General features: G+C 42.7%; 1 protein-coding gene and 1 long non-coding RNA gene across 6 annotated transcripts in view; one reads left to right on the top strand and one right to left on the bottom strand.

The window, feature by feature from the left end:
- The window catches only part of LOC309380740, a 134,022-nt gene extending 123,058 nt beyond the window's left edge, over positions 1 to 10,964 (bottom strand). Inside the window, exon 1 of the long non-coding RNA XR_014173096.1 lies at positions 10,951 to 10,964. This is a non-coding gene — a long non-coding RNA (uncharacterized lncRNA). The remainder of the gene's footprint in view (positions 1 to 10,950) is intronic.
- The window catches only part of SNCAIP (synuclein alpha interacting protein), a 118,526-nt gene that overhangs the window by 21,156 nt on the left and 72,665 nt on the right, over positions 1 to 24,705 (top strand). For all 5 annotated transcript variants that reach the window (XM_081930467.1, XM_081930464.1, XM_081930463.1 and 2 more), the window contains exon 2: positions 6,340 to 6,425. The gene's annotated coding sequence lies outside the window, so the exon portion shown is untranslated. The remainder of the gene's footprint in view (positions 1 to 6,339; positions 6,426 to 24,705) is intronic.

Raw genomic sequence — 24,705 nt, 5'->3', positions numbered from 1 at the left:
GAAGCGAGAGCATATGTTTGTTTGCTCTATTGGTGCGCAAGTCTTCTGTGGTTCCGTGATATGACATATAAAATGTTTTACACACAAGAGATAGGAAGTGCTGCACATTTTAAACATTAAGCAGATAAAATTTGAGAGACATTGTAACAGTTGGAACACACATTATTACTTTTTTCATAATTAGGGATAATATGAAGCAAAGAGTGTCTTCATATTAAACGCAGGATATTCTTGTTGGCAAGCAGTCTTAGACCAATTAAGCTAAATAAATTAAAGTGACTACCATCTGGCATTAGTCTCAAAGTGTTTTACAATAAGAAAGTAACTACACAATGCTCTGAGAGATTACAAAAGCACTGAGATTCTAATGGGCGATGATTTCATTTGAGCTGGGGAATATAACACAGAAGATCTACGCACCAAATTTCAGGAAACAGAAGCCAGGGATCCAAGGAACAGTGAAACTAGTTCTGTGGACCCAAGAGAGCTTTAGATTTGTGGGTTTTTCCCCACCAGCATCCAGTGCCACATGGCAAACTACTTTTGAAACAGAGGTAGCGATAGGTGGACTTCCTTCGGCTTAATTCAGAGTTGGGTCAGCAATTACAACCACCTTTGGAAAATCCTCTGCACACATGCCTGCCAACACTTCTAAATTGACTTGTGATGCTGGATGCATTGCATCATATATTGCCTTAACATTTCATCCACATTTTGTCAGAGCACTTGGCAGTCATTGCTACTCAGATAGACCTATGCAGATCCCTCCACAGGGTTTTTTTTAATAGCTACAGTTCACTGTAAAAAGCCTAGAAAGATGCTCAAAGGCGGGAAGTAGCTACGGAGTCTCTATAGTGAAACATAGTGCGAGTTTATGGGGGCTCTCAGATGTGGGAAATTTTGCATTAAGCTTTCCTGATTATATTGCTACCTCTTCTGCTCCATTTTTTAATGTTCCTTCCACACTGAAGTACTTGTTGCGTTCTGGAACTGTAGCTTTTTGACTGCTACACCAGCATATCACACCAAATTTCGTTCACACAAACGTTGTTTGACAATGTAACTGCTCCCTCACCCTTTCCACACAGATGTGCTTCTGTTCCCCCTGATTCCTGCATGAAAACAGGAGAAAAGAACTGTATGTCAGTATATGACCACAAACTTTGCCACTTTACTCTTGCAATTTTATGGGTAAAAAAAAAAAGGTAAAGGACCCCTGACAGTAAAATCCAGTCATGAATGACTCTGGGGTTGCAGAGGTCATCTTGCTTTACTGGCCGAGGGAGCTGGCGCTTGTCCGCAGTTTTTCCGGGTCATGTGGCCAGCATGACTAAGCCACTTCTGGTGAACCAGAGCAGTGCACGGAAACGCCGTTTACCTTCCCACCAGAGTGGGCCCTACTTGCACTTTGATGTGCTTTCGAACTGCTAGGTTGGCAGGAGCTGGAACCAAGCAACAGGAACTCAGCTCGTCGCAGGGATTCAAACCGCTGACCTTCCGATTGGCAAGCCCAAGAGGCTCAATGTTTTGTAAATGGTTGAAAGCTGAGTGCAAAATGTGCTTGGCGCCTGCCTAATTTCAAACAGTGCAATGCAACCTAGCACTCATTTCCAAATTATTTGAAAACAGGGTTTTTTCTGGAAGCAAACAACATGGAAATGAGTAGTAAACTTGTACTATATTGCAGCAGGGTTGCAGAAGTGGCTTTTATGTTGTGTGAAAGCTTAAATTATGGTTTCCATACGTCAGGAATTCCCTGGACATAGCCGGGATTTGCGTCCATATTTTCACTATTTGAAATATGGCAAACCTAACTTAAATATAATGCAGCCTCAGGCATACTAGACCAGGGGTCAGCAAACTTTTTCAGCAGGGGGCCGGTCCACTGTCTCTCAGACCTTGGGGGGGGGGCAGACTATATTTTGGGGGAAAAAACACTGAACGAATTCCTATTCCTCACAAATAACCCAGAGATGCATTTTAAATCAAAGGACACATTCTATTCATGTAAAACCACGCTGATTCCCGGACTGTCCATGGGCCAGATTTAGAAGCCGATTGGGCCGGATCCAGCCCCTGGGCCTTAGTTTGCCTACCCCTGTACTAGAGTATTGCAGAATATATGGGAACTTTATGGTTGTTGTTTTATTTTCAATTCATAACTAGCTTTGTTTTGAATTAGATATGAGGTTATTTGACAGTAACTGGTCTCCTCTGAATTGTGAAGTGAATCATCAATTATGTCTTTCGATAAAGCAAGATATGCAGAGACATATATGGTCATAAAAGTTCATAAGTAATAGCTCCTGTGAGATTTCTTACAAGTGGTTTCAGTGCTGAGGTCAGAGCAGACACACACACACACACACACACACAACTGTTTTTGAGGATTTGGCCTTGGAGCCCATGTAATTTTTGTTGAGAAGCAATTCATAAATGCCACATTTCCATGCACAAAACGTTTCCAAACTGGCTTACTGTTGAAGATGGAGATTTTCAAATTATCGTGAATAATTCACTGGGAATGTGGTAGAGTTCTTTAAAATAACGACAAAAAACTTGCACAGTCTTTTCTATCATAAATGCTGTAAATATAATATTGAAGGTGCATACTTCTTTCTGCCCCTGTTTTTAATGTTTGTGCAGTACAATGATAATGTTACAGAACACTGACATGTAATCTGTAGATTTCTCTAATCTTAGTAGAGAACATTATTACAGGGAGCTCCCCCCACCACCACCCCCAGGAACTGAAGTTTCTTATTCAGCATATTTAATCCCTACAAACCACATATCCCCTTATGGAAAGAAACACTGGTCCCTTCCCCCACATTTCACTTACCGTACATGGCAGATAATGACAAATTCTAGAAGAATAGCCATGTTAGCTTGTCTTTAGCAAAAGCATCATGGTGAACTGCGGCTCCGTAAACCAACAAATTTATCATAGCATAAGCGTCTAACAAAATAGACCTTAGTTCTTCGCAAGAGCTTTTCGTCAAAATAAATTATTCCAGCAGGATCACTCTCGTGTTTTGGTAGGTGAGGAAATAGCTGCAAGGGACAGAGGTTGGATATGTGTCGTCTTGTCATTGAGCCATGCTTTCATCAGGCAGGCTGTAAAAAAGAGGTCATACATAATCGGGACTTAACTATCTATTACTATCCTGCTGTGACAGCTCTCTGGAATTATTTTGACAGTTGATTTAAGAGGCTGCACAGGGTTATCTTATTACCTTGTTTACATTAACAGGGTACTTCGCATTTAAGGGGCATTATAAGCTGATCTTGCTGTCATCTATTACTATAGTGTTGAGGAATACACACACGTGGTAGCTGTATAATCGGCCCACAGCCTGCTTTAAAACTGGGGTGGTGAACCGTTTTTCATCTGATGATATTTTTTAGGGCCATATGGCAGTGGTGGGTGTGGCCAATGTATACATGCAGACACACTCCACACACATAAGTAGATTCAGCCCACACATGTGGTCACTACACATAGGGACTATGCCTGCACACCATAGCTGTCAACTGTCCCTTATTTGGCGGGAAAGTCCCTTATCCCAGCGCTGTGTCCCGCTGCTGTCCCTTATTGATGATGTCCCTTAAATTTCCTGGGTTTCAAAGGAAGCAGCCAGGGAGGAGGGAGGCTCCAACTGTGTTGCTTGGCTTCGTTGCTCACCCAATAAGGAGTCTAAGAATGACTGGGGGGGGGTGGAGCTTGCATGCCTTGTGCCGATCAAATCGGCTGCGTTGCCTGGGGACTCGCCTTTGCTCAGCGCTTCCCAGTGGAGAGGTTTACGGTGGTTTCCCTTGCTGCATCCCCTTTGCCGGGTTGCTGCACTGTGGGAACCACTGCTTGAGGCTTTGTTTGGCTGCTGACTGGGCTTTCTGCCTTTGGCTTGGAGGGGCTCAGAAGTTGAACATACCTGTGCTTGGAAAATCCCTTATTTTGGCTGCTGATCCCTTATTTTCAAGGCTGCTGGTCCCTTATTTTCACAGCTATGCTGCACACTCAACACAAATAGAGCACACACAGAGAGACACACATACAACACACACTCTCACTGAATTTGCAGGTATGCAGACCTCTCATTTTCTCCTGCATATGTACGCATGCACGCACACACAGAGTTGTATATCCATGCATACACCATACTCTCCGTCATTTCTCCCATGAAAATAAGGACGTCCTGTTCAACAACAAAAACCATCTTATTATTTATTCCCTGCACATCTGACTGTGTTGCCCCGGTCACTCCTGGCGGCTTCCAACATATATAAAAAACATAATAGGCAGTCAGTCGGTCAAGTTTATTGCTTATAGCCAAAGGCTGCTTCAATGTATACAATGTCATTCAATAAAAGATATACTAGTTTGATACAAAAACTTAAAACATTTACATTGTCAAAACATGACCTAATCTGCACAAAGCTATAGAAACTCCTTAATATACAAATTGACACATTAGACAATAAAATTTATAAGCTAAAATCACCGCAGGGCCACTAATATATTAAAAGTAATATTAAATAATGCAATAGACAATTATGTAGAGAGTTTAGTGAGAAAGATACAGCTTGGTGTTGATGGGGTCAAAAAAAATCATCTCCTTTACAGTTGATAGCTTTCTTGGCTATATAATTTTTTTCTCCTGTATTTGCATGTATATTCCTTCAGTAAAGTCCTGTAGGGAACTGAGTTCATATTGGGAAAGACTTGACCAGCTACTCGAAAGTATAGACTCTTTGTTGCCCAACCAACCCTCTGTCTTGGGGGGAGACGTCAGTGCCTGGATTGGCCTTGTCTCCCCACAAAATACAATATTATCTGGACTAAACTTGGAGGATGAATCCGAAATATGCCAGAGGACACCACCTCTAACGCTGGGAAATACCTCTGTGAACTCATATAAAAAACTTAATAACACATTAAACATTTAAAAAACCTCCCTTCACAGGGCTGCCTTCAGATGTCTTCTAATGGTTACATATCTCCTTGGCTCAGGGGTTGCATAACTCCATACCATCCATCGTTTCTCCGATGAAAATAGGGACGTCCTAAGGAAAAGCAGGGCATTCTGGGATCAAATCAGAAACCAGGATTGCGTCTGTAAATCTGGAACTGTCCATGGAAAATAGGGATACTTGGAGGGTCTGCGTACACTCTCTTGCCCAAGGCAGGCTGAGGGTTCTTACACCCCGATCCAGTGCTGGGGTGCAGGGAAATGCTGCCTTTTTGTTTTCACAGAACTATCTATGAAGAATAAAAGGCAGCTAGCTCAGGAACCCCTCCCACAGAAAGAAAAAGAGGGGGTGCTGCCTAACAGCGCAAACAGTACCCATGTATGCCAGATTGAGGTGGCAGCCGTCCCACCACAGAGCTCTCCCAGCTGAACTGGCCAGCTACTACGGTTGTATCCCTGCTGCAAACCACAAGCAGAGTGCTTTATCACCCAATCTCAGTGCAGAGCACCCCAGTGCTGAAACTGGAAAATAAAACTGGGCTGGGGCTGGGGGGGGGGGTTTCCTTCCTATGTCTGGCCAGACTGAATCAAGGCTATGAGTTGGCCCCCTGTGCTTTAAAATAATGAAGGGAACCGCAGGTAATTTCAGTGAGAACTAGTATGATATAATTCTTTCTGAGTTCCAGCTTGTAATCATGACATCCATATGTCCTTGGTTCAGTCTCACGTGTAATTATTTTATGGCCAATTCACAGAATTGTTGGACTGTACAAGTATATGTGTGTGTTTGGTGCAGTGTTCACTATATATTGCATATTTCTGCATTACAAATTGTTTTGGGTGTTTTAGTATTAAAAACAGATGACAGCACATATTTCAAGCATTCAGGCACATATGTTCAGAAGAGTAGAGTTACATCCAAAAGGGTGCATGTTCCAGGTCTCTGTATGCACCAATTCCCCCCCCCCAGGGGTGTTTCTTCCTTTAGCATCTTCTCTGACACACCCTTCTCTCCCTATCCCTGCCAAATTGGTATTTTCAACTCACCAAATGTAAAACCATCACAGGGAGTTACTAAAGAGGAACAGCTGGTAAAATCTGAATGTTTATTGCTCGCACGCACACAAATCACATCGCTGGATTATGGCCACATAGTATATATGCGTGTGAATACTAACTCTCACTCCAAGCTTCCTTTAACACTTCGAATTGCTCTTCCAAAGTAACAGCAGCGAGAATAATGGAAAAATATGTGCACTCAGCCAAATGTGTGCATGCATAATAAGTCAGCATCCTTCAGCATGTGTGTAACCATTAATTTTGTTCCTCTCAGCGTGGCTTGTAAATGTCTCTGAATTCTTCCTTGCAGATCTGGTGTGGTGGTGCTGCCTGTGTTAAACGAACGAATGTAGAACGCAACTTATTGGAGGCTTGCAAAGACGTCGGAAGAATTAGGTAAATCAAATGGCAAGATCCATCTTTCTTTCTTTCTTTCTTTCTTTCTTTCTTTCTTTCTTTCTTTCTTTCTTTCTTTCTTTCTTTCTTTCTTTCTTTTCTCCCCCAGTTACATCTGCACGCACATGGGCTTTCAGGATAAGACTCATTGGGAACCCTTCGTTCCTCCTCCGCAGCTTGCCCTTGGCTATGTGTACTGCAGCAGCTGGTCATTACTTTCAACAGGAAGCCTGCACGTGCCTCCCATATACACATCCAGCTGTCCCTCTCCTCTCCAGGGACCTTGCCTGCAAGTTTCTTAGGATTGCCTAGCCAAGGGCTAGCTGGGAGGAAGGAGGCAGGAAACGAAAGATCGGGCTCCAATGAGCCCTGTCCTGATCCTTCTGCTGCACGTGCAGCTGTGGTTACTGGGAGGAGGGGAGCACCTTGGTGTCCACAGTTTTTGTGGTTTAATTTGAGAACATTCATGTCACTTCCTTGGAAGCGTGTAAACAAGCGGGTGAAATATGGGGTCATTTTCAAACATTTTGGCATTTTGCAATATGCTGTTCTTACCGTTCTTGTTTGTTGTGCGATGGGAAATTGGTTTATCTTTTGTCATTCTCTAGAGGGGTCTCCAAACCAAATGGATGGGTGAAATCAATAATAAAATAGACCGGGGTCAGCAATCAAAGGCCCATGGGCCATAAGCGGCCCATGGGGGTCATTTAACTGGCCCTCAAGCCGCCCCCAAACCAAGCCACCCGCTCGGTGAGTCCCCGCAAACTGTGCTAAACTGGCATGGCACGGTTACTTGCTTCCGTGGCGCCGAATATTGCATCTGTGCATGTGCAGACACTGGAAATTGCATCTGCGCACAGAGAATGGAAATCACGGGCGCAATCCAGCCCACGGGGGGATCTCCACTGCAGTGAACTGGCCCAGGCAAGGTAAACCTTGCTGACCCATGAAATAAACATTTAAGTTTTAGTCTTTGCAGTCTCTAAAGTTATTTTAGCAGCACGACCCATTGGCTGCTGTACCAGCTCTTGCAGCAGCATGTGTTAACCACCATCGTATTCTATCGTTGCCATCCTTTCTGTGAGCCAGCTGTTCAGAGATGTATGATTGCTTTTAGCACTACTGCATTGCTGTCCTAATACTGACCTGTCTGTCTAAGCACCATATCCATATCATGGGTTCCCTGGTGGTCTCCTATCTGAGCACCTCAGCAGACCCGCCAAGTGTCCCTATTTTCCAGGGACAGCCCCAGATTTACAGAAGCCATTGTGACACCTCCCTCTGCTGGCTCACTGGTCTCCAGAGTGCTAAAAGGCCTGGTGAGCTCCTATGGTTGGATCATTTCATGTTTGTTACAGAAAGAAGATAGACATGTAAGTAGGAATTCTCTCAGCATCTGCATTCTGTGATGATAGTGAATTCCTCTTGAGCTTAGATGCTTGAATGCCAAAACCAGTTTAGGGACATGGGTCGGGAGAGTACAAACTGTGGGCCCCATTTTTCTCTTTCTTTTCTAGGCTTTCTAAGCAACAGAGACACCCCATGCTTTGCAGCACCATTGCCCCAACACAGATGCCTTTGCATCTGATCCCATCCATTCTCCAAAGCAATTTTAAGCCTGCAGTTGTACACATAATCATATCTATATAATTCCCATTTAAATTCATAAGAATTATGCACGAATTGCTCTGTATAATATTGCAGTTTTGGCATTTGGTAGCAAGCATAGAAAAGGTTCTTAACCGTTTGAAGCTTGCCTAGTTTTGCAGTTCTTACCTTTTCCTTCTGAAGTTCAGCCTCATATATGTTTACTCAAAAGTAAGTTCTACTATGTTCAGTAGGGTTTAATCCCTAGATTCCTGTGTTTAATCCTAACCCCATGTTTAGGATTGCAGCCTTAAATGCCCTGATTAAAGAAATGTTTATTGTCCATTTTTCCCCAGCCTCACACATTTCTAGGGAACAATTTGTCATACTTTTTTTTCTTCTGATTTCAGTATAGATTTGTTATTTTAACTGAGGTTTAATGTTGTAATTAAATTACCAGTGTTTAAAACAAATGGATTCAGAAATGTCTTTGGACAGGTTTGTTTAAGGAAACATTTTCTTGGTCTGAAAAGTATGATGAAGTATTAGTTGTCAAGTTAAATATGAAGTATTATGTATTAATCAACTCAGAATATATGTAACCTCATTCCCATTACAGTATGCATGCCACACTTCATCACTAATTGATCCCGGTCTTCTTTCTTATTCAGTTTATTTCCATTTTTTTTAAATCTTAGTGGCTCTGTTATCTTCTTAATTGGTTTAGAGTTGGATTTTAAATGATTTCAGGTTTCTGTGATAACTTTGATAGCTTTTTTCATAATATTTAAAGCAGAAAACTGTGTCGCACAGATGTTTATGATTAGCCTTTTGTATTGGAGGTGAAATGCTTTATCTAAGATAAAATAAGAACATAGGAAGAGCCTGCTGGGTCAGGTCAACGGCCCTTCTAGTCTAGGGTTGACATGTTTCAAAAGGTGAAAATCTGGAAAGTGGTTGAGTTTGTTTGTTCCTTGGCCTAAGTTCTTGAGCAAAATCTAGACTTCCAACATGGTTTGCTATACGTCTTGATTTTTCCAGACATTCCAGCGATTTCCTCCCTGACACTGCTTCCAACTGCTGTATTCCGGCTATATCTGGGAAATTCTTGATGCTTGGCAACCCTATAGCCCAGCATCCTGTTCTCACAGTGCTAACAAGATGTCTGTGGGACCTGAGCTCTGAGTGCTCTGTCTTCCTGAGGTTTCCAGCTACTGGTATTCAGAAACATTACAGTCATACCTTGAGTTGAATGTGCTTCAGGTTGAGTGCGTTTGAGTTGCGCTCTGTGGCAACCTGGAAGTAACGGAACTCGCGCATGCGCAGACCCTCAAAATGACGTCACGCGCGGAAGCGGCGAAACGCAACACGCGCACGTGCAGACGCGTCATCGCATCTTGCGTTCCATTTGGCAGTATCGCTGTACTGCCTCCAAATCATATGGATCTTACATCTTGCAAGAACTTAGCCAGATTTATTTATTTATTTATTTATTAGTTTAGTAGTAAGGTGTTAAACTAGGACCTTAGAGACTGAGTTCAAATCCCCAGTAAGTCATGAAGCTCACTGGATGACCTTGGACCATTCATTGTCCTACACATGGTGGTTGTGAGAATGAAATAGGGAGGTGGAGAACATCATATGCAGCCTCGAGCTCATTTTAGGAAAGCAGGGGTATAAGTGTATTAATACAGTTAAACTGTGCTTGGGAGATTCAGAAAGCAATGGAAGAAATGGGAAACTTCATAAGATCTCCAGGCCAACAACATTTTAAAGGTGCACGAGTTAAGCTTGCAGTTGATGTTGTGCTTGTGTGTCCCTTCCTGAAACAACTTTAGCAGAGATCAGGTTTTTGTTCCCTTCCAAGACTAGAGGCTCTTGGGGAATTGCACTAAAAGGTAGCAATTGTAGGTCCAACATGTTTCAAAATCTGTGTGAAATCCTATGAATTCATAAAACCTGCATTGGGCCTGCACACCCTCAAGGTAGTGGCTAGGAGAGTACATTGAAAGTAATTTGGCTATTTTTTGTGGAGTTGCAGCATTAAAGAAGCTGTGCTGAGTATAGTCCTGTAGTCTTGGTAATGTTTAGGACTACAGTGAATGAGGGACGCGGGTGGCACTGTGGTCTAAACCACAGAGCCTCTTCGGCTTGCCAATCAGAAGGTCGGCAGTTTGAATCCCCGTGATGGGGTGAACTCCTGTTGTTCAGTCCCAGCTTCTGCCCACCTAGCAGTTCGATAGCACGTCAAAGTGCAAGCAGATAAATAGGCACTGCTCCGGCGGGAAGGTAAACAGCGTTTCCGTGCACTGCTCTGGTTTGCCAGAAGTGGCTTAGTCATGCTGGCCACATGACTCAGAAGCTGTCTGTGGACAAATGGCAGCTCCCTCAGCCTATAGAGTTAGATTAGCGCTGCAACCCCAGAGTCGTCCGCGACTGGACCTAACGGTCAGGGGTACATTTACCTTTTACAGTGAGTGAATGTACAAAATGTACCACACCTTTCTCATAATTAAACATAAGGTGAGGATCGCTACCATTCTGGAATGCCAGAGGATGCAGAGAACAATTTGGATGGTATTAGACTCATTAAAATTACATGCACTTGAAAGGATAAATGTAATATAGTTCCTAATTATAAGGAAACAACTTTATGATATTGGAGGTACCTTTGAGAGATTATCTGCTGTGTCTTTGTAATCTTATATGACAGGTAGGAGCCTTAACCTCAAGAAGCCTTGAGAAAGATCTTATGTGTCACTTGACAATGTAAAACCGACCACTTAGTTTTAGCAAAAATCTTCATAGATTTAACCAAAGAAGGAAACAAATTCTGTGATATGAAACACAAGTCTAAAGCAGGAAATTAAACTAATCTTTCCTTTTATTTGTTCCTCTAATTAGAAGGACAAATTTGGTTCTAAGCCTTTCATTTAACTTTAAAGGAACAAAGCAGCTCATTTGTTTTCTGCTGTTGTAATGTGAATAGCTGGTATCTTAAAAAAAGAAGAAGAAGCATTCTCCATTCATATGTTGTGGGCCATTCTGAAGTGCTGAGCTTGGCTGAGAGAGAAGGTAATTTGAAGCCAGTGTCGTGAATGCCAGAACTACTAGTTCATTCCTTGGCTAAAGTGCAGAGACACTCAGCACCTTGTCTCTTTTAAAGTCAGGGCTCGCTTTGAACTGAGATGCGCACAGATCTCATGGCTTGTGTCGTCTGGGTTCTTTGGCTTTTGAACTTTACTGTTTGAATTGGCAGCGAAGCACCAGAAGGTCTGTTAAGTAAATCTCAGCTGCATTAGCAGCCAATCTTTTGTAACTGCCGTTTAGTGCAAATCTGCCATTCAGACTCTGAGGATAGAAACTACTATATGATATTTATTAATGGATTGCTCATTCTGTGCACCGAGATTTCCTTTACCAATGTGGAACAATCTATTTTCCAGACAACGAGGCCTATTAGTTGTTACTCATAGAACAAAAGAATACTGTACATGTATCTTAAGATCAGCCTAGTGGCCATTTTCATCCATTGTGGATGGTTTTGACACAAGCATTATTACTACACTCTTTAGCATCGTTTGGATAAAAGAGCACTTCGGTGTCTTCCTATAAATGCTTTATGTCCATTCTGCCCAGACACTGAGGTCCAGTGCCGAGGGCCTTCTGGTGGTTGCCTCACTGCGAGAAGCAAATCTACAGGGAACCAGGCAGAGGGCCTTCTTGGTAGTGGTGCCCGCCCTGTGGAATGCCCTCCCATCAAATGCCAAAGAGATAAACAACTAGCTGACATTTAGAAGACATCTGAAGGCAGCCCTGTTCAGGGAAGTTTTTAATGTGTGATATTTTAGTGTATTTTTGGTTTCTATGGAAGCTGCCCAGAGTGGCTCGGGAAACCCAGCCAGATGGGCAGGGTACAAATAATAAATTATTATGATGATGATTATTTATATGAAAATATAAAAGTAGAAAATCTAGACCTGTGTAGCAGGTTCTCCCACGCCAAAGATAATGCCCAGCTGCTGCTAAGTCTAGCTTTCAGTTTATATGCCTCTGCCCCTTCAGAATTGCAATTACTGTTTCTCACATACCTATGCAGAGCACTCATTTCAGACCTCCAGCACTGCAAGTGAATTGCCTATTCTGGAAATGTTTGTACCCATAAAAAGCACATCAAGGTGCTTTTTGTCAAATCCCTGGCTCCTGTCAAGACAGCTCTTCAGGCAAAACCATAGTGACAGACGGTTTCACTGCAATCAGATGGTGAAACTCTCAATGCCGTTTAACTCCTTTCTTTACTTCATCATAACGACTAATAGACATGGCAGAGCCTCACACAGTAATGACCATTGTTGGCATCCTTCTATCTTGAGAGACAATGAGTACTCAGGGCTGATTTCCTTAAGAATTGAGAGGTTTGATCGTCTTGCAGTCCATGGGACTCTCAAGAGTCTCCTCCAACACCATAATTCAAAATTATCAATTCTTCGGCGATCAGCTTTCTTTATGGTCCAGCTCTCACTTCCATACATCACTACTGGGAAAACCATAGCTTTAACTATACGGACCTATGATAGGTAAATACATGATAAAAAGGGGCACAATACATGTCTTTTTATCAGATGCTAGGGAGCAAGTGATGTGGGGAGATGGTTTTTTCAATCCTGTTTGAGCTTCTTGGGAGCAGCTGGTTGTCCACTGGTGGAGACATAATGCTGGTCTCCATGGACCATTGATCAACACTAGACAGGCACACTTTGCAGGCACACATGGTCACTTAAACCGCTATGTCAAAGCCTCTTAGCTACAAATGTGCAAAAGGGATTCAGAAACCAGTTAAACTGGAATTGATTGGATTGAGCCAGTTTAGACTTAGCTGACTTAGAACTAATACATACTGGCTTTTATTGAAGTGTCTCAGTCACCTAGTTTGTACATTAGTTGAGGATAAACTGTAATCCTCAAAATACTTTCTTTTGGTTCAGGCCTTTGATCCCGAATCCCAGATTCTGAATATATATGTCCCAGTAATGCATTTAAGAACAACTTCCCTTTAATTAGACTGTTGATTGGACACCAGAGCTCTTTTAGATATACCTGTTATCCTTAGTTACATGAGATATATAATATTTTGCTTTCACTTACCTGAGAGATAGCTTGACTTGCTTGCTTGAATCCTCTCAATTTATCTCCTATCCTAGCAATTTCTGCATTGAATCTTTTCTGACGGTGACTAAACTTTTGATTATTTGCTTCACTTGACTGCTGGATGGCTGATCAGCAACGCTTTGTATTGGGTTTCTTTTGACTGGGTCCTTTTTCTGGTTCTTCTGACTTCTGAGAACTAGGGTAGTGTAGTGGTTTGAATGTTGAATTAGGACCCAGGAGACCAGAGTTGAAGTCCTCACTCAGCCATGAAACTCACTGGGCTATACTTGCTGTCTCTTAGCCTAGTTGGGTTGCCATATTTTGAAGAACAAAAAAGAGGGCACAAAAAGAAAGAGGGGGAGGGAGGAGAGGTCTCATGAGAAACGAGCACTATGGAAACTGTTCCATTAACTTTCACAAAATATTCTTCCTTTAATGGTGAAGTATTCTGGAACAGGTTATATATGCCAAGAGTGGATATACACTATCTAGTATAACTCTTTCTCATCTTTGAACTTATCCCATTTTAATGATTATTTTCTCTGCTCTAAGATCCCTAGCCATAAAAATGTTTCCAATTCTCACAGTTTTATGGGGAGTCTCATGGCATTTCATATGAATACCCTGGTTCCCTACTGCGTAGGTCTTTTTATTATCTGGTACTTTCAATGAGATTATCAGTTTAAAGTCAGTGGGGACTCTTACAGTTAGAGAACCCTATGGATCTGGGCTTGAGCTAATGCAGGAAGGCCTTATAAAGGATGTGAGTCTGTGTTAACAAATTAGCATCCAGAACGTAGATAAAATGTTCCAAACGTCTCGCCATAGCCAGACTTTACAAGGATCTGAAACCAAGGATGAAACATGTATCTGTAGTCTGCTGAAGGGATACAGCTTTGTTTTATTTGAACACAGCTGCTGGCATAAAAGATTGAAAATGACATGAACAAAGCCTGGTGTGTCAGAGAACCTGAATCACAGCTGATGCCATTGGCAACTGAGCTTCTGCAATTCTTTCCAGCAGAGTTGGAATGACACTTGCATTTGTTCACTTGCCAGGCCTGATGCTGGGTTTCATAGATGCAGAAAATGTTCATAAAAGTTCAAAATATGCAGCTACTTGTATATGAAAATCAAACTTTTCTGTGATGCTCTTGTTTACTTGGAAGCTAAACACGATTAGGTTAGAACAATGCTATGTGCTCAGCTTTTAAATGGAGGGCCAAACTAGATGTGATGTTTATATGTGTCTCTGCATATGGTGAGGAAAATGTCTGATTTTAAATGCAAACAGCATCAGCTGTGAGGGGCTGATAATTGTGGAGATCTCAGCAGGCATGGAGGGGGAATATAACTCTTTGCTACACTGCTGCTGCCCAGAGGAAAATCCATTGCTTGAAGCTGCTATTTGCATTGGGAGGATATCCCCCATTGGCACCAGTGAGAGATTTCCTCCTGAGTACAAGCAGTAGTTTCAGTGGAGGCACTTTCCCCAGGACCACAGAAGGGGAGGATAGGGTTAAATTTCCCTCCCATCCCTTTCATTACTAGCCTTCCAGCTGATGCTACTTGCATTACAAAACAAAACCCTGCATGTTCAATGCAGATACAGTGGTACCTCGGGTTACAGACGCTTCAGGTTACAGACTCCGTTAACCCAGAAATAGTACCTCGGGTTAAGAACTTTACTTCAGGATGAGAACATAAATCGCGGCAGCGGCAGTGGGAGGCCCCATTAGCTAAAGTGGTACCTCGGGTTAAGAACAATTTCAGGTTAAGAACAGACCTCCAGAACGAATTAAGTTCTTAACCCAAGGTACCACTGTATACATTTAATATCATATCTAGTTTGATCTTTAGTCAATCACTCTATGTTTTTTGGTTTTTTGCCCACTAAAGATAGCTAAATATTTCTCCATGGTACAAGACTGCTGAACACCACACACATTTGTTAAACAGATTTAGAAGCAACTCCCTTATTCTCCTTCCCACTAAAGTTAGAAAGGTGCTTTTTCTGTGATGGATATGCAGCAAGCTGTGTGTACCACCTCATATCAGACTAAATACATTTCCATGACCCCGGCCTTTATAAGAGGATTAATGTGTTACGATACAGTATTGCTTTTCTTTCTGTCAGGACTTGAGCCCTTAGTGAATGTTGACCTGCAGACCTGAGGGCATGCAGTCAAGAATTCAGCTTATTGAGTACTACTTGCTTCTGCCTTAAGAGGGATGCCACTCAAGGAAGCCTCCTTACCTCAATAATAGACCACACTGAGTCAAGTGATACTCTCTATCTCTTCTACAAACAAGCAAAAAAACCACCACACCAAACAAACTTGATTGTGCTTGCTCCCCCGCCTGAACATCTAGGAGACCCCTTTTTGGTTACAGATTTTTGACATGTACTTTGCAAAGGGAAACTGAATACAGGGACATTTTGCTTTAAAAAGTTGCTTTTATCAATCGTTCACTTTGGTATAATGCCTTTGTATACACTGGACTTCTGCAACAATGGAGCAGAGGCCTCTGGGATAGCAGTCAGTTTGTGCATTAGGCACACCCATCTCTCCTTGCCTTGCCTCTTCACTGTGATCCAAAGGTATGATCATCTGCCTCCTCCACACAAGTCCTAACTTAACTCTAACCATTCGAAAGCATGGACCAATGGTACCAAGTAGTATGGGAAACAACCCTACTAGAAAAATTAACCAATAAACTGAAACTGACACAGGAACAAACAGAAGAAGACGCCTTTACCCTGGTATGGCTCCCCTTTATCAAATACACGGCCCAACAAGACAATGACAATAATCCACCAACAGCATACAAATCAATATGGCTAACCTGATCCAAAACACCCACCCACCCCACTCACACACGAAAACAAAGATCACCACAGCCAGTCACAAAGAAATAACCATACCCTAGGCCAACCCCGGGGACGCAGGTGGCACTGTGGGTTAAAGCCTCAGCGCCTAGGACTTGCCGATCGAAAGGTCGGCGGTTCGAATCCCTGCGGCGGGGTGCGCTCCCGCTGCTCGGTCCCAGCGCCTGCCAACCTAGCAGCTCGAAAGCACCTCCGGGTGCAAGTAGATAAATAGGGACCGCTTACCAGCGGGAAGGTAAACGGCGTTTCCGTGTGCGGCTCTGGCTCGCCAGAGCAGCGATGTCACGCTGGCCACGTGACCCGGAAGTGTCTTCGGACAGCGCTGGCCCCTGGCCTCTTGAGTGAGATGGGCGCACAACCCCAGAGTCTGTCAAGACTGGCCCGTACGGGCAGGGGTACCTTTACCTTTACCTTAGGCCAACCCCAACCTCCTCACCACCAAAGGAACACAAGTGAACAGCACAAGCAACGCTGACACCAAACCCTACATACATTAAGCATAACAGAAACATCGCCGCCCGACCCCACCCCCACCCATCTTCCCTCCCTCCACCCCTTCTTTTTTTTCTCGCCCCTAATGTCTCAACAAATGAAACGGATTTGTAAAAATGTTACATGGAAAAAATATGAGGGACATTGCACTTACTTCTGTAAAACAAGAAAATCTTTAATAATAATAATAATAAACTCTAACAATTCGAATCAATTTTAGCCCTCCGTCAATTCATCTGACTTCCTCAGGCACTTCTTGTGATGTACTTCCTTGTGAGCCTGCCTTAGGCTAGTCTTGGGCTCAGGTGAATTTCTCTCACACACTCACTGCCAGACCTTCTTCCTCTGTGGAGTGTGAAAAAAGAATTGGTTAGAAACAGCTCCCCTTGCTGCTTCACCCTCTTCTAAATGTACCCAGGGGTGTGCTCATTGTGGCAAACGTAGCTTACAACTATGGAAGAGAAAATAAAAGTCTTTATGTCTATTAGTTTTAATAATTTATATTGTAGGAGCTTTCACTTCATGTACCATGATGAATTTAGCAGCTGGACATCTGTGGTCTGTTCCTTCGTTGTAATAGGAAAACACGGTGTCTGGCAAAAACCCAAAAGTCCAGCGTAACGATATAACATTTATTTTATGATGGGAAGAATAAGAAATGAAATATCTGACTAACTGTTGTATCTTGGAAGAGAAGGTAAAAGCAGAAGTCTTGTGACTCAATCACACATGCACAATCTGAGCCTGTGTACTACTGTTCTACACCTGGAGTAGCAATTTTATATAATCATCAGAGTGGGAGCACTTGGCTATTCAGACCTATTGTGCATGTGTACCACTGGGGGTATATAATTGTTAATCTGGATCCAGTCATTCTGAACCCTTTTGATGATGAAGATGTAGAGAAATACATGTGTACCACGGCTAGTGGAAGCTGACTTTCAGATGTCTCCTGCCTCCAGCAGGCTCATCAGACACACCTCCCCCTCCCCAAAGGAACATCCTATTCCATTTCAGCCTTCTTTCCCAGTATGTTCACACTTCTGACTCAGTGACATCTATGCTGGCTTGGTCATGTACACAGAATGGAAAATGGCGGGCCCCCCAAAGATGTGCTTTAAGTCTTCAGTCACCAGGCCTGCTGGCAGACCAACTCTGCTTTATAAAAGATGTCTGCAAACGTGACATGGAGCCTGGCAACATTAATCCTAACATGTGGGAATTGCTTGTGCACGACTGTCTGGAGACAGATGGTCAGGTCATGTATCCACAACAGTGACCAGAGCAAAAATGACTGCTGGGAAGAGTGGAGAGGGAAGAAACGCCATGGTGCATCTGTACAGTGGTACCTCAGGTTACATACACTTCAGGTTACAGACGCTTCAGGTTACAGACTCCACTAACCCAGAAATATTACCCTTCGGGTTAAGAACTTTGCTTCAGGATGACAACAGAAATTGTGCTCTGGCAGCGCGATGGCAGCAGGAGGCCCCATTAGCTAAAGTGTTGCTTCAGGTTAAGAACAGTTTCAGGTTAAGAACGGACCTCCGGAACGAATTAAGTACTTAACCCGAGGTACCACTGTAATAGCGAAACCAGATGCCTTCATCTGCCCCACCCATGTCTCTCCCATACAGTGGTACCTCGGGTTAAGAACTTAATTCGTTCTGGAGGTCTGTTCTTAACCTGAAACTGTTCTTAACCTGAAGCACCACTTTAGCTAATGGGGCTTCCTGCCACTGCTGCGCCACTGCTGCATGATTTCTGTTGTCATCCTGAAGCAAAGTTCTTAACCTGAGGTAATATTTCTTGGTTAGCGGAGTCTGTAACCTGAAGCATATGTAACCCGAGGTACCACTGTATTGTTTTCTACAGCCACAGCAGGCACTGCAACTCTCCCAACAGTTTGACTTAACCCCCAAAGGTGCACTCTTCCATTGTCTCCTGAGACAATTGGATGCCAACAGCAAGAAGTATTTCAGCCTTTTACACTACGTTCCATCCCATTCAGTAGGGTTCTCTGATCTTGGGAGAGCCTTTCAGGGGGAGAAAGTAGTCAGTTTCTGCTAGCTCTTTTACACATGCTTTTCTCTAACCCATGCTTTCACATTAAGAAAAACCCATTTCAGAAATGGGAAGAAACATGCTTTCATTCATAGGAATGACCATAGATTCCCAGAATCCTTTGTGGTTTTCATTCCAAAGCAACCGCACACACATCCATACACATACAAGTAAGAAAAAATAAAAAATGCAGTGTATGGTTGCTGAATCAACCGGGCTGGTTAGTTAGTAAACTGGGTTTGTAGGATCTGTGATATATAATTGAAAACTTAAATTGCAGCTGGACATAGGCAGGGAATCTCATTTTGGCAACCAGAATTCTGCATTCTGCATAAAAATCTAAATATTATAATTGCAATGTGCAACTCTTGCAAATATATAAATAAGTTATTGGGTGGATATTGAAAAAATATGTTGGCATAACATACTGTGGCAGAAGGAAATTGGTACAGATGGAGTCAATATGTGGTGAGAACCTATGAAGGAGGAGCTTTGAACCATAGAAAGGGACAAAACAATATTCAGAGTACAGATGTCCTATCTGCAGTGACTGGAAACTCTACTCCATTGAGTCTAGGATGGGGAAGAAATTCAATTTTGTTTCCCTTTTTAATGAGAAACTACCCAAGTTCACTTCCTAAATCAACAGGCAAACCTGAAATGCCCTGCAAAATGTGGGCATTTGTGTATAAAAACGCGTCTGTTAGTGAAAATGGTGAACAAAAATGTTAGATAAAATTCCTTGCAAAAATGTGCATCTCAGTCAAAATTGCACACAAAAATAGGTTTATTAGGAGAGATTCACATGAAAAAAGCTGACAAATTTCCATGAGGAAAAGCTTGTGAATTGCTACAGGAGTGTGTAGGACTGAACTGAAGATTGAAAAAAATGAGAAACTGTGAGAAACCAAAATAGATAGAATTGCCAGTCCCAACATGAGCTTCTTAAAAAAACAGTTCTCAGTTGTTTTGAAGCTTTTCAGTGCAGAAAAGCAAAAACTTCGACACACTACTTTGCCTGAATGTGACTACTTGAAGCTGCATCCATTTGGCAGCTCGTCATGTGGAAAACGCCATGCAAATCAGCCCCTTAACCCCTTTTTAACAGGCTCCCATCAGCTGCTGACAGCATTGTTTTGGCTCAACATGGAGGGAACAGCAAGGAAAGGCACTCTGTTTGGCCACCATGTTGATGCAGCCTTTACATTCCTCATTGGTCGCATGAAACAGGCTTTTCTTTCTGGATGAAGACAGAAATGATATCTGTGACATACATGTCACAATATAGATCCAAACAGAAGTGTACATTGCCGCTGCACCAGCAGCTCCCCAACATCACCATGGCTGCGTCTTCCTGGGGTGGGGGGAAAACAGTGGAGTGCTGAGGTTGGCACTGTGGAGGTGTTCCTGCTATAGAGGTGTGCTGTCATGAGGGCAGCTATCTGAACTTTATTGTTAAATAACTGAGTGGTCATTAATAAGGGAAGAATGTTTATGTATCTTGCTTTTGGCACGTGAGTCAATAGTAATAAAAAAAAAGCTGGGAGGTCAATTATTTGTCGACACATCAAAAGTTACTGTATTGACTCTACTCATAATTGCACTTGATGGTCAGTGGAAGACACCTGAATGACCAAAACACAAATAAAGCATTTGTGAGTGTGTTTGCATAGCCTTTAGAGGCACCTTTTGTTTTACGACCACTGTAAGGAATTCCAGCAGATTACCAGAAATTCATTCCCAGATGTACACCCAGATGCACAGGATGAACATAATCTAAGTAGCTCAGATAAGACAATCAGCGCTGTAGTGTAGTTAGATCACATGGAAAACTATTAGTGTGTTGTTTCTTATGAAAACTAGCGAGTTGAAAGGGCAAATTTCCTATCATCTGCCAAATGTATGCTAAATGCCTTTAGGAAAGATACTACGAGAAACATCTTGTGGAGCAATATAATGAAGATTAGGGTATCTTTACTAGAAAGAACATCTGTTTGCCAGCATCAGCTTCCTTTTGAAGGACGTGTAATGACTGCTTTCAAGAATTATTTTGCTTGGAGACTAAGGGAGGGTGGGCAGATCAAAACGATATCTATAATGCTGCAAAGCATATTGCAATGATAAGCCTTTTCTAATTAGGACTTATTTAAACAACAAGTCTGCAAAGATAGTATCTTTCATGTACACTCACCCATTCAAAGAGGAAACGGGGGAAAGGAGGGGATTCCCAAAAAACAATATTCCCATGCTTTCCTTCCTTTGTTAATTAAATACTTGTAATGCGTATCATTGTATCACTTTTGACTTGAAAGGATCGAAAATGCAGCAACTACGAAAACCTGTGGTTACTTTTGGTTTATTTTATCCAAACATCCATAACACACAGCTGATTCACACAAAACGTTTCTGTACACCGGAGTAGCCATGACTGCTCTCAGGCATGCTTTTGTGATCTCTTAGAAAATGTGGGACAATGCCACACACCAAAGCATTTCTTTGTTCTGTGAGCATTACTGTGTTAGCTGAACCCTTTTTGTGTATAAATTTACTTCCTTTGTCTGAAAGCACAAAGGGGTTTGTAACAGGAGGAGGCCAGGGAACAAGTCCATGGTAGGGGCAGAATTAAATTTCAGGCCCTCAAGAGTTCCCAGGCTTGCACTCCATCACAGGTGATGATTCATATTGCAAAGGTACTCTTACCTGCCCAAGTGTCTGATAATACAAGCAATAGTTCTCCTTGGAAGTAACCGTTGATCTGTTTATTTTCTGCTTTGTACCTGGGGGTGAGGGGTTCCTGGCAACTTGTTCTTAGACCTTTTCCCTTACCTTTGAATAATTCATTGAATTGGTTATTAAAACGATTTCTCATATAACTTCCCTGACCTGCGTGCCCTATTGGACTACCATAATTTCAAAACATTTGTTTCTTTTGAAAGCCAATAAAAATGGTGGTAGCTTACAGCCCCTTTCGAAGCATATTTCCTTGGGAGTTAAATCCCATCAAGTTAAATGGGACTTACTTCCTAGGGAGCAGAATTTAGGGTTTGCATCTCTCGTTTTTGCAGCATTCGTAGCTTTAGCTGTGAGAATGGGTCTGAACTGAGGGGGGTTTACTGTCTGAAACCACAAAGGGGCTCGTAATAGGAAGAAGTCAGGGAAGAGGTCCATGGGAGAAGCAGAATTAAATATCAAGCCCTCAGCATTCCCAGACTGGAGCTCCATAATAGTTGATGATTCATAATACAACGGTACACTTAGCTTTGCTTCACACATTAGTTATTACATTTATAGTCCAGCTTTCCTTCAGGGAACCATACATGGTTCCCCCCTCCTGATTTTATGCTCAGAACAACCCTATGAGTTAGGGTTGGACCATTAATAATAATAATAATAATAATAATAATAATAATAATAATAATAATAATAATATTTATACCCCGCCCTCCCCAGCCAAGACCAGGCTCAGGGTGGCTAACAACCAATAATAAAAACAAGTTGATTAAAATACAGTTTAAAAGATTAAGATACAAGATTAAAACATTAGGATGCAGCCTCTTCACAGGAGGAGAAAGGAAAAAGAAAGAGGGGGAGGGAATCAAACTGATTCTAAGCCAAAGGCCAGGTGGAACAACTCTGTCTTACAGGCCCTGCAGAAAGAAATCGGATCCCGCAAGGCCCTGGTCTCATGTGACAGAGCATTCCACCGGGCCGGAGCCAGTGTTGAAAAGGCCCCGGCTCTGGTTGAGGCTAATCTAACTTCCTTAGGGCCCGGGACCTCTAGGGTGTTGCTGTTAATGGACCTTAAGGTCCTCCGTGGGGCATTCCAGGAGAGGCGGTCCTGTAGGTACGAGGGTCCTAGGCCGTGAAGGGCTTTAAAGGTCAATACCAGCACCTTAAATCTGACCCTGTACTCCACCGGGAGCCAGTGCAGCTGGAAAAGCACTGGGTGAATATGCTCCCATGGCAGAGACCCTGTGAGGAGCCTTGCTGCAGCATTCTGCACCTGCTGGAGTTTCTGGGACACCTTCAAGGGCAGCCCCACGTAGAGCGAATTACAGTAGTCAAGCCTGGAGGTGACCATCGCATGGATCATTGTTTCCCAAACTTTAGGCTCCACCTGTTTTTGGAATTCAGTCCCCATCATCCTTGACTACTGATCATGCTAGAGAGGGATGATGGGAATTGTGGTCCAACAACAGCTGGAGACCCGTTTGGGAAACCTTGGGTTAGATTAAAAAAAAGTGACTGGTACATGGTCACCCCATAGCCATGCTGCAGTGAGGAGACATACTTGGTGCATGTGGGGGTGGGTCCATAGAGGATTTCTTGCTCCAGAATCTGGAGTTAATACTACCCTGCATCAGACCAAAGCACCACATGGTACAACTTTCTGTTTCCCCATTGGCCAACCATATACCTATGAAAAGCCCACAAGCAGGACATGAGTACAACAGCACTTTCCCACTTGTGTTCCCAAGCAACTAGTATTCAGAGGCAAGTATCCTCTGATACGAAGGGTGGCGCTGTGGTCTAAACCACCAAGCCTCTTGGGCTTGTCAATCAGAAGGTTGGCAGTTCGAATCCCCGCAATGGGGCGAGCTCTCGTTGCTCTGTCCCACCTCATGCCAACCTAGCAGTTCAAAAGCACACCAGGGCAAGTAGATAAATAGGGATTGCAGTGGTGGGAAGATAAACAGCATTTTCGTGTGCTTTGGTTTCCGTCACGGTGTTCCATTATGCCAAAGTGGTTTAGTCCTGCTGGCCACATGACCTGGAAAGCTGTCTGTGGACAAACGCTGGCTCCCTCAGCCTGAAAGCGAGATGATCACCACAACCCCATCGTCGTCTTTGACTGGACTTAACCCTCCAAGAGGTCCTTTACCTTGGTATCTATACCTAGGAATATATAGTCATCATAACTAATAGCCATTGATATAGCCTCCTCCTCCTTGAATTTGTCTAATCCTCTTTTAAACCCTGCCAGCTGGGCAGCCACCACTATATCTTGTAGTAGCAAATTCCAGAGTTTATGTCCTCTGTGACAGAGTGCCGTCTGTCCTGAGTTTCACATTGTTCAGCTTCATTGGATAGCCCTGGTTTCTAGTATTATGCGAAAGGGAGAAAAACTCCTTTCTCCACACCATGCATAATTATAGCACACCTCCAGCATGCCCTTGCCCTTACTCTAAGCTTCAAAGTTTGTATCCTTTCCTCCTAGGGGAGTTGTTCCAGACCCTTGATCACTTTTTCAGATGCAACGGTGCTATTAACATGCACTAAAGATATATACACTCAACAGCAGCACAACATCTTGAAGTGTTTGCATATGAGAGACATGTGGTTGCAGTATAAAATATTGTTCCTGGCTTTCCTTTGTTATGACAGTGGGAAATAAGAAGGTTGAAACAAAATATAGAAATAAGGTTGAAGTGCTTAGTTGCTCTCTGTTTCAATATGGCTCCTTTAACAGTTCCTTTCGCCTTCGATATCACGCACATCATATGGAGAATGGATTTTTCCATATAATTTGGCTCCTATCTGCATAACAATAAGGCCAAGAAGCTATGGAAAGCTGGTTAGAAATGCTTATAAGTTTTCTGCAAACTACAATTCATATGAAATTTGTTCTTCCTGAAATGAAGGGTATTTGAGCTGGGCCACATGAAATAAGTGTGTTAATCTTGCATGACAGAAGGATATTTTATATTATCAGTGAATAGCCTTGTCGGAATTCCAAGTGAATGCCAGCATATATTAATCAAACAAAACAAATCATATACAATGGTTTAAACAAATAAGCTGACCTCTAATTTGTTTGGGCATTTTCAGAAAGATTAAACTTAACAGTACATTAGCTTTTGCAGAAAGCATGAACTGTGTGTATTGTTTAAATTTTAAAATAACAAATATTAATTTTCGGCTCTCTGATTGGCCCTTCAAGTTAAATTGGGGGGGGGGATAATGCTTGTTTTTCTAGGCAGCCTTTCAGAATGTGCAAGTGTATGCAAAACAAGTTTTCGTGCTCTGATACTTTAAAAACTATTAGGGAGATAGCATGGGTCTATAAAAGGATCATAGGTATTACTATCAAATGCAAGT

The sequence above is a fragment of the Podarcis melisellensis genome, assembly GCF_964234715.1.
Source record: "Podarcis melisellensis genome assembly, chromosome: 11".
NCBI classification, from domain to species: Eukaryota; Metazoa; Chordata; class Lepidosauria; order Squamata; family Lacertidae; genus Podarcis; species Podarcis melisellensis.
Note: the sequence above shows the minus strand (reverse complement) of the source record. Positions and strands in the feature narration are given on the sequence as shown.